The sequence below is a fragment of the Saccoglossus kowalevskii genome, chromosome 22 (assembly GCF_978046115.1).
Source record: "Saccoglossus kowalevskii chromosome 22, keSacKowa6.1, whole genome shotgun sequence".
Lineage (NCBI taxonomy): Eukaryota > Metazoa > Hemichordata > Enteropneusta > Harrimaniidae > Saccoglossus > Saccoglossus kowalevskii.
Window position 1 is genome coordinate 23,071,575 of NC_140662.1, and position 11,180 is coordinate 23,082,754.

Genomic DNA, 11,180 nt, shown 5'->3' on the forward strand with positions numbered 1-11,180 from the left:
ATAATTAAATTAAAAATTAAACTGTTGAATACACTAAATACAATCATAACTAACACATGATTGAATGATAATATATAAAACATTCACCAAGTGAAAACTACTAAGCACCTTGAGTAGTATAGAATAATTTACTTTCAAACACTAAAAAGATACACAGCTACGCTAATTGATTATTATTTGCGAAACAAGAACAAAATAGACAGTTATATGTGGCTGTAGATTTTGTAAAGTTGATCATCGAACCATGAATTATGTCGTTCATTATTTCAGCCGATATTGCAATAATTAGGTAGCAAATAAAGGAATATTACAAGTGTCGGATTTCTGTAGAGGAATTCAGGCACGTCAGTCATAAGATATGAAACGTAAAATCGCACGGATTCTGGGACTGAATTATGGCTTAAACATTATGTGAGCAGAGAAATTAGTAACTTGTGAATTGAATGAAATGCAGTGGATGCATTTATCGACAATTGTAAACATCAAAAGAATATTATTATTACACGAATATGTGTGTACTGAGGATGTTCGTTGAAAAATATGTCCATGCCCAGGTTTTGTATATAAATGATTCAGATACTGTTTGTTAAAATCGTTGTTTTCAATAAAACACTATCATGTTATCAATTTTGTGTGTCAATTTTTCAGTTTGTTACATGGTGATATAAATTGTGAGAGATAGTCCCTGATATTTATCTTACAATATATTCAATGTATCTGAATAAGGCAAATACTCATTACCACTATAGTCAATTGACCACACAATTTATATCTCAATATTCTTACACTAACTAGCGCATAAATTATTTAAAAGCATCATTGATCAACTGATCTTCAACTACTAGAAAAATAATTTGCTCGATGAGTTGCATATTGCTACGTATGATAATATGTTCAGTAATAATTTAAAACTATGTATTCCTTTATATATATATATATATAGTTTTCATATAGTTTTACGGAAAGCAAATAGACAAACAAAGAAATAAACCAGTAATCATAAGTTTGCAATAATGTTTCGAATTAATATCTGATTGACAAAAATTGTTTCCCTAAAAATGCAAACTAATACATTGCTAGATTCATATTTTAATACAGAAAAACCACGTGTTTCGTAATTCTATAACTGTGAATTTCTTACACTCCGTGTTTTCAATAATTCAGATTGATGTATCACGTGAAATGGTCTGATTTCACTGATCTTTGAACATCCTATAAAAAATAAAATGTGGTTCATGAGTTTTTACATTGACATTGACGTTGTGTATTGTTATACTTCTATGTTAAGTCTTCCATGCATAGTTGATTATGTGGAAACAAATTAACGCATGTATCATTCTTTAGGACATTTATAGTCCGGCAGACAAACAGACAGACAAATAAGCGACTTATAACAAACTAGAGGACGATGTAAGAATCTCAAGTCATGCAATCGAGAAGTGATGTCAGGTAGTACAAGTAGCAAATATTGCTAATTTTATTCCACACACACACCGCCGCCCGAATGTCAATTATACTGCCTACATAGGGGCACCATAGTATATGTTGAATTACTATAATGTATTCTTTTCAGATTCTTTATGCAAATACAGCTTACCGGACAGTGCCATTGTTCTCATGAGCTCGTCTTTTAATATTTGAAGAACTTGTTTTACACCATCTTCACCCTTTGAAGGGAAAACAATATAATAATAAATAAATTTTGAATCCTGTGTTTCATATTGTAATATTTGTATGTTTGTTTGCCTCCGAGATTAATCGTACCTAAGTAAAGTTCATTCAAACCTTGACTGCATAGTTATATACGTTGTTAGTGACGTCCGTGATTCGACGCATCACCATCTGGTCCTTTGTGGGGGCGGTATTAACTACACGTCATTTCGAACTGCGTTTTTTTGCGCTCATGGCGCAGTGAGTGTGGCATGATAGGTAACACGTATGCCTGTAGTGCTGAGGCGATTGACATGATTATGTGTTAGAAGCATGTGTTTCCTGTTGTAATGTTTGTCTGTTTGCTTCTATTTACAATTAATATATTTGTATTTAGCTACGTTTTAAATTGTGAAACTTATATATGTATTGAATCATATGACAATGATATACTCGATTCTGTAATTTTCTAAAAATATGCAAATTAAGCATATATTTTGCATCATCTCCACTAGTGTGAGTCTTGGTGGCTATTCAATGTATTTATCAAAGCCACTGTGTGTGAGAACATTGGAAAAATCAATATACATTTGATTTTTCCTACTAGTTTATGAATTGTGAAACTTTTTACAAATGACAAGCCGAATTGGTGAATATCATTTTCAAAACATATGAAGATTTACAACAAGGACTTATATTTTCACATCTGTGTGTGCGTTCGTCCACTTTCCATTTGTTATGCATGCGTCCGCATCTGCATTTTAGACATGCCTGGAAGAAATACGTCCACAAACACACACAAACACACACGCATGCCTTACATCATCCATATTCATTTGTTTCACGATGCAATAGCTAATGGTCGAATTATGGTCATTTTAAAGCTGAAATTACAATAAAGGATGATTGTATATCAATCTGGAACCGGATCATGTCATTTTGTTTTTAAGACCAGATTCAAAAATTGTTTTTATCGCTGACATGATGTGGTCGATCACATTCACACATATATATCATATGCACAAATTTGTTTAAAATGGTCGATTTCGGCTGTACACTGATAGATTTAACACTTTGGACGTCTTCGGATTCGAAATGACCGACTATCTCAGAATCCATTTTGTTCAAGAATGCTATTCCGAGGACATATTTCGGACATGCCTTGACCGATTGCAGTCAAATTTAACCCACACGCTATGCACCATGTTACACATATGTGGCCGATTTCGGTAATATTCCTGTTGCAAGACCGTATTATGTACTGAATTGTTTATTATATTTCGTCAACATAAATTCACCTACCATATACTGTAATCACAAATGTAACTGTAAAATTTATTTCTTGAAATTATTCCTAAAAAAATTACAATTTCCAAATTGAGCAAAACTGCAATTGTAACTTACAGTTATATAATTATGTGATGAAATAGTTCTAGATAAAAATCATCTCAACACGTTTGGAAGTATCTGTATTGGAGAGTAATTGAATATATTACTCACTGCATACTGAAGTCCATATAGAATTGATCTGCCAATGAATACAGCCCTGGCTCCCAGTGCTAGTGCCTTGAATACATCAGTACCAGTACGTATCCCTCCATCAACGTAAACCTCAATTCTACCACGCACAGCAGCTATGATATGCGGCAACATTTCAATCTAGTCAGAAATAATGACATTCACATCTTATATACAGATATAAAGGGAAAATATGACGCATTTATTTCCAGGAATATATTTATAATCGGAATATATTTATAATTATGGGTAATACTTCAAATATTCACATGACGGGTTATGGTTGAGCAATTGAACTACATAACTGAATGTCAGTCACATGTTTTTAACATCATAGATTAATAACTGGCCATTAAACATATACACCTTATCATCAAAAAGTTAAACGCAATGTCCGTAATGTTTCAACACACCGTTGCTGGCACTATATCTAATTGTCTTCCCCCATGGTTTGAAACAATGATACCATCTACGTTGTGTTCCACGGCCAGCAGTGCATCTTCTGGGCTTAGAATTCCTTTCAGTACTATTGGTAGTTTAGTGATTGATCGCATCCATGCTATGCATTCCCAAGTAGTTGAAGGGTCTACTAGCCCGACTGGCCTGTCACGTTTTCCGCCTGTTATAGCCTGAAAGAGTAGTGAATCTTAAGTACTGAATTCGACTATAGGTGCCTCTTGACATAAAAGTAGCTTTTAATGCCGTGTTACAAATCTCATCAGAACAAATAGATTGCTAAATTCACCTACTGTAAAATAAACATATGATTTACTTATTAGCGCATTTTTATATTCAACACTACATGCCACTAATTCATTTAAAAGAATAAGAGTATTTAAATTCCATAGTGATATACTGTATTACACACGCCTGGAGTCTAGATTGTATTGTTATTTGTTCAAAAAGTATTATTTGAAAAATTCGATTTTGTCAGTTCTAATTTGGCAAGTAAACAGCTTTGTTTATTTAAAAGCCCAACCAATGATAGATACGATTCTACCAGAACAAGATTGAAGCAAAACACTCGATTACATCAGATTACATCATCGGTATGTTGGAATTTTCAATTGTCAATATATTTTTGAATTTTAATTCGTAGTATGTATTGTTCAACAAAGTATCGGCATTCCAATGATAACAAATTGCTGTTCGTTGCTGGCGGATTAATTCCTCTATTTATATAAAGCTGCATTTCTACAGAAATTAGTTACAAAAAAAAGTACAAACCTATAAGATTAACCATTGAAGAAAATCAAGGGAAAACAATGAGGACATTTACGCAAAAACAAAATAATTAACTGACAAGTACATTAGAACATAGTCAAATCAGTAAAGAAACATATTGATCACATAGTATACATAAATAGAAGTTTTGAGCAATGAGAAATTAGGAGATCCTGCACCATATTTGACACCTGTCATGTATGTTTCTGAGTCATAATCATAATGTCAATAGCATTATGGTTAATCATATTATGAATACCTGCAAAAATATTGAGAACATGGACTGTCTTCTACCTCAGCTCTACAAACTTCTAATCACCTGTTGGAGACACTGAGGAACACCACACGATATGAGAGATGCCAACATCATCACACGGGGGACGGTAGATTCGTCCCAAATCACATTCGTCCCAAGTCGATTCGTCCCACAAGTCGATTCGTCTCAAGTCGATTCGTCCCACAAGTTAATTCGTCCCAAAGTCGATTCGTCCCACAAGTTAATTCGTCCCAAAGTCGATTCGTCCCACAAGTCGATTCGTCAGATTTAATGTTAGCCCACTACTAACTCGCCAAATAAGCACAAACAAATCCAAACAACGAACTGTTCACGTACACGTCATGCACTGGCATGCGTAATTGTTCGTTGCGCCATTTTGTTTTTGCCGACGTTATGAACAAATACACCGTACACGCAACGTAGAGTTATTAGTTATTAAATACAAATACACCGTACACGCAACGTAGAGTTATTAGTTAATAAATACAAATACACCGTACACGCAACGTAGAGTTATTAGTTAATAAATACAAATACACCGCACACGCAACGTAGAGTTATTAGTTATTAAATACAAATACACCGTACACGCAACGTAGAGTTATTAGTTAATAAATACAAATACACCGTACACGCAACGTAGAGTTATTAGTTAATAAATACAAATACACCGCACACGCAACGTAGAGTTATTATTTAATAAATACAAATACACCGTACACGCAACGTAGAGTTATTATTTAATAAATACAAATACATCGTACATGCAACGTACAAGTTATTATTTAATAAATACAAATACACCGCACACGCAACGTAGAGTTATTAGTTAATAAATACAAATACACCTTACATGCAACGTAGAGTTATTATTTAATAAATACAAATACACCGTACACGCAACGTAGAGTTATTATTAAATAAATACAAATACACCGTACACGCAACGTAGAGTTATTATTAAATAAATACAAATACACCGTACACGCAACATAGAGTTATTAGTTAGCGTGTCATTAACAGTTGGCATAGAAATTGACCCTGTTCAAGGTCGTAACGCTGACCAAAAATATAAAAATGGACGAATGTGAATTGGGACGAATGTGAAATGGGACGAATGTGAATTGGGACGAATCGACTTGTGGTACGAATGTGAATTGGGACGAATCGACTTGTGGGACGAATGTGAATTGGGACGAATCGACTTGTGGGACGAATGTGTTGGGACGAATGTGAATTGGGACGAATTGACTGTGAATCCAGAGAGGTATATCTCTCCTGAGCACCAGCATTTGCCAGAATCATCCTGAGGCGTCTTTAGTAACTGGCAGATCGTGTCCTACCAGTAAGTCAGTGCGGTTTTAGATCTGAACGCTCAACAGTGGACATGATATTCTCATTACGCCAATTACAAGAAAAATGCCGCGAACAACAACTACCACTGCATATTGCATTTGTGGATCTTACCAAGGCATTTGATACAGTCAGCAGATCTGGACTGTACATGGTTTTGAAACGAATAGGATGCCCACCAACACTTCATCAGTTAGTTATGTCATTCCATGAAGATATGAAAGCTACTGTTCAGTTTGATGGCTCAACATCTGACAGCTTTGACATAAGAAGCGGGGTCAAACAGGGATGCGTCCTAGCTCCAACCTTGTTTAATATCTACTTTGCAATGTTACTGCAGCATGCTTTCAAGAAATCACCTGGCGATGAATTTCTCCATTGGAGAACTGATGGATCCCTGTTAAATCTAGCAAGACTTAAAGCAAAGACCAATACAAAAACCACTCTTATAAGAGACCTCCTCTTTGCAGATGACGCAGCACTTGTTGCCCACAGTGCAAAGACCCTACAAAACAAGATGGACCAGCTGTCACAGGCATGCAAAGCGTTTTCGCTCATCATCAGTGTGCAGAAAACAGTCATACTGTCACAAGAAGGTAGCACCCAGCCAAGTATTCAGCTAGACTCAAGACCCTTGATTCAGTCACTAAGTTCTGCTACCTGGGATCTACAATCACATTTTCTGTCTCATTAGATGATGAGATAAGAATCATTTGGCAAGCTTTCAAAAAGAGACCAAGACCAAGTTCAGAATCTACGGGACATGCATTCTCAGCACTCTCCTCTATTGATCAGAAGCATGGACCACATATTCAGGCCAAGAGAAGAAACTTAAGACATTTTATCTAAGATGCCTACGCAAGATCCTTGGCATAACTTGGGAAGACAAAAAGACCAACACAGAAGTCATTGAGACTGCCAACCTTCAAAGTATTCAGACCATTCTTTACAAACGACGACTAAGATGGCTAGGACATGTGACAAGAATGGACGACAGCCAGATACCTAAACAGATGCTGTATGGCCAGATGGCTGCAGGCAACAGAAAAAGAGGAAGACCGTACCCAAGCTGAGGTTTAAGGACAAATGCAAAACCAGCTTGTCGGGATGTAACATTAACCCCAAGACATGGGAAAAGCTAGCTGCAAACAGCGATCTGGCACTAAGTTCCACGAAAAAGTCATCATCAAAGAATTTCAAATCCTTGTGGTGTACGTCTGACCTGCGGAAATTGTTCCAGAAGCTTCATTTCCAACACCAACAAAATAAGCTATAAGCGTCACTGCAAGACATAGACAATTTTTTTATGCTGCTTTGACCATCTATCAAGACGAAAAGAGCCATATATATTATGTACAATATTATGACGATTTAACCTCCATTCCACCGTCATTTGAGGGTATGTAAACTATTCGATTTTGTGCACCAGCCACGATCATAACAAATACAAGCCAGTTGAGAACGTCATCATGATATTCAAATGTCATAGCTTGAACGATTCTGTGCAAGCAGAATATTCTTTTGAGAGGCGAGAATATTATATATCACATATATAAATAATAGAGATAGAGATAGAGAAATAGAGAAAATGGTATTGCTGTAAATGTGTTAACAATTTATGATAGTAAAATTACAATAAACTAGATAAACTAGATAAAATCTGGTTTGCACTACTGCGTTACACTATCTTAGTCCGTGTTATTGGTGCTGACATGTCTTCAGCCTCCCCTTTACTAGCCACAGGGTACAGTGTTGCTTGTCATTTGGTCAAGAAAGTCAATTTTGCTAGCCTTGATAATTTAGCTTCCAGGCTCGATGAACCTGGCTAATAAATGATTAGTCTAGCTAAAGTTGTCATTCTTATATTATTGAGGTAAGGCCCAGCATGTGAATTAATTAAATAAATAAATAAATAAATAAATAAATAAATAAATAAATAAATAAATAAATAAATAAATAAATAAATAAATAAATAAATAAATAAATAAATAAATAAATAAATAAATAAATAAACACGAGAATATACAAGATACGATGGGCATGTTATGCTGCTGGTAGTATACTTGCTTTAACCGGGAATCCTTATCATAGACCAATGAATGGGTTTATATTGATACATATTCATTTATACATATACGCCCATACAACAATATAATTCCAATAAATGCACTACAAACAATAATAAGCGAGTCCTCTTATAGTCGACATTTGACAGATACTGCTTGCTGAATCCCTGTTCTTACTAGAATAAAACGAGTAGTTCCAGTTAGAATCTAAAACGGATCGACGTCGCTTCAGTTGTCTCCTCTTAAGCTAATTTAGCTCAAATTAATTCGGATCAAAGCCCATTCCAGTGCCCAGTATCGGGCCTATTCATGTAATGTATATTGATCAAACATTCTCTGTACACAGATACCTGTTGTGCGCGTACAATTTTACATAAACTGTTGCCCAAATTGAACGTCAAAATATTACCTCAATCTGAATAAAATTCAATGATTAAAGGATCAGCTCGACCGTGAAAATTGGGGTCAAATAGTGACATATACCCGTATACTTTAACTATAGGTGTACTTCCAGGCTTTTTCTGGTTGCAACAATTGCGTGCCCACTGTCTTTCTATAAATAAACGATATGGTGAATAACAATCCATTACACATGCGCAGATAGATATATGCAAAGTAACATCATTTTACCTTGTATTGTTCTGGTAAATGTACCAATTCTGTGTTTGGTGGAAATATAAGCCCTGCCCATTTTCTATTTCCTCTGACTGGAGAATCAATCGTAACCACTAAAGATTTGAATCCAGCTGTTTCGGCTCTTCTGATCAGGCTTTCAGTAAACTCTCTGAATTTCCAGATGTACATCTGGAACCATTTCAGAGTGTCAGGGCAAGCAGAAGCTATCATCTCCATAGACGTCGTCGAGAAATTGCTCAGCACCATGCAAGTATTCATCGTATCAGCAGCTGTAAATGGGAATTTCAAAAACTGTTACAGCACAGCACATTATAGACATAAAATGTCAAATGCTGAACATATAATGTAACTGATTTATCTTGTTTCATATCTAGGTTACTCTCATTCGTTTATTTCACTATCTCGTCTCTTTGAGATTTTAAATGTAACTTATAGTTATTAGTCAATAAATTTGTAATTTCTCGTGGCAATACTGATTATAGTCTAATTATGAATGGCTTTTAAATTAGTTGATGACATCAGCATTTACCTTTGATTGTGTCCATTTCTCCGCCAGGCGACAGGACCTTGTGGAAAGAACTTGGCGCGATGCACACTGGGAAATCTATATGATCGCCAAGAATAGCTGTTGATAGGTCTATTTTGGAAACATCCTTTAACACTGTTGAGATTATTCTTAACCTTTAATAGAAGACAATTAATCGCATATTCCATTTATCACACTCTTATCGCATAGTGCAATCGCACCCTTACAACACCATGCTATGTAACGAACAGAGTAGCCCAGGCATAGTGATTTGATTTGTTATTCTACATCAGCGAACATAGAAGTTAGGTCTTGACGTGTTTTCTAACAATAAGTTTTTATTGCCTCTATAGTGGATGAAGTGTGCGATACAAACCCTATCGAAAAACAATAAATCGCAAAAAGGATGCGATAAATTTACGTGATAACATACTTCGTTGAATGCGCGACTATAATAAAATCAACATACAGTGCATGAACGATATGCTGAATGCATATGTACTTTGAATAAAAATAGAATATATACAATAAAATATATAATAATCGTCGACTGAATAGAAGACGTGGGTGGTGGTTGCTGAAATATTAGTCGGGACATCGAAATAAGGTCAAATGTACAGTTACAGTATAACAAAAAAATTAATTTTAATATTCAAACACTGAAATGATAACTGGAACGTTTACATTTGTCGACAGTTCTATAACTCACCTTGAATATGCAGTTATATTTTCGTTTAGAGTAATTTGCTTATCGGCACCACCGGTGATATACACTAAAGCTCTTTGCTCCATATGGTCTTTGGTATATTTTTCATAGTCGTCAAGGCAGACTAGAGCTGCTTTCGAGTCCATTTAGAGTGATTTTGTATAACTGGAACACAATCAAATTAGCGCCATACATGTGCATTAAAAATATATTATTTACAAGCGGGCCATGAATAAGATATTGATTTGTTTGTGACGATTTGCTAGTGGCCGCTTTATTTTTATTTTCACGGATGTCTATCATAGAAGCATTCTACATCAACAATAAAATATGTATATAACATAATACTTACTAATTTATTGTTAGACAATGGGAAGTTTAGCATCTGTGATCACCAAATACGGACCAACCTTTCAGAAATGTCACCACATATGAGTACACTTAGTTCCCAAAATAGTACTTTTAAAGAATGTAAAATCAACGGGTATGATATTTGCGTCTGAAACGCGCAGGCTCATCAAAAAAAATATGACCACGTGGTCGTTGTTAAAATACAACAGTTGACAAATAAATGCATGTGATATAAATTTAAAGCCGGGAATGTATGGTTATTATTATTATCTTTAGTCTATCCAATAGGAAATATAAATCATAAAGGACCATACATATAAATAATATATTTTAGTGAATATCATCCTCAGTGGTCTTTTTGGTTACAAAGTCAAGTCGTAGTAAATCGTGATCGCGTTATGCAGTATTTTAGAGAACCGTTTGTGCATTTATTACTTCAGTCCTTTTCTTATTGTTTCCAACTTATTATCTGGTAAAAAAGGCGATATTTCTTCATTATCAATAAAAAATGATATTACAAACTAAGATCAATGTATCATATTAACTATTGATTTTACTTATATTACAGACAATTGTGCGTCACATTAATGAAAAATTGTGTTATAATATTTATATATCTTGTAGCAAAATTCATTATTCATGAACAAATAAATGAATAATTAAATAAAAAATAAATAAATACCATTATGTATGAGTTAGCTTGTTATTTGTAAATAGTTATACAGATTCGCATATTTTCATAAAAATATCAAAATTAATAAAGCCTGACGATACCAATATTGAATTATGGTTGTGAAATTAAGGGTTTCTATGCGCGGGAAAATACTGAAAAATTCCACACGTTGATTATAATACCTGTAATACCGCTGTACT

General features: G+C 34.6%; 1 pseudogene across 1 annotated transcript; it reads right to left on the minus strand.

Moving 5' to 3' along the window:
* Positions 1–1,075: 1,075 nt before the first annotated feature.
* LOC146729194 (2-Hydroxyacid oxidase 2-like) lies at positions 1,076–10,392 on the minus strand (annotated as a pseudogene). Its single transcript, XR_014928180.1, has 8 exons — positions 10,309–10,392; positions 9,960–10,121; positions 9,254–9,405; positions 8,669–8,993; positions 3,582–3,771; positions 3,151–3,309; positions 1,598–1,667; positions 1,076–1,212 (listed from the first exon to the last, which is right to left on the minus strand). The product of XR_014928180.1 is annotated as a 2-Hydroxyacid oxidase 2-like (transcript).
* Positions 10,393–11,180: the final 788 nt, after the last annotated feature.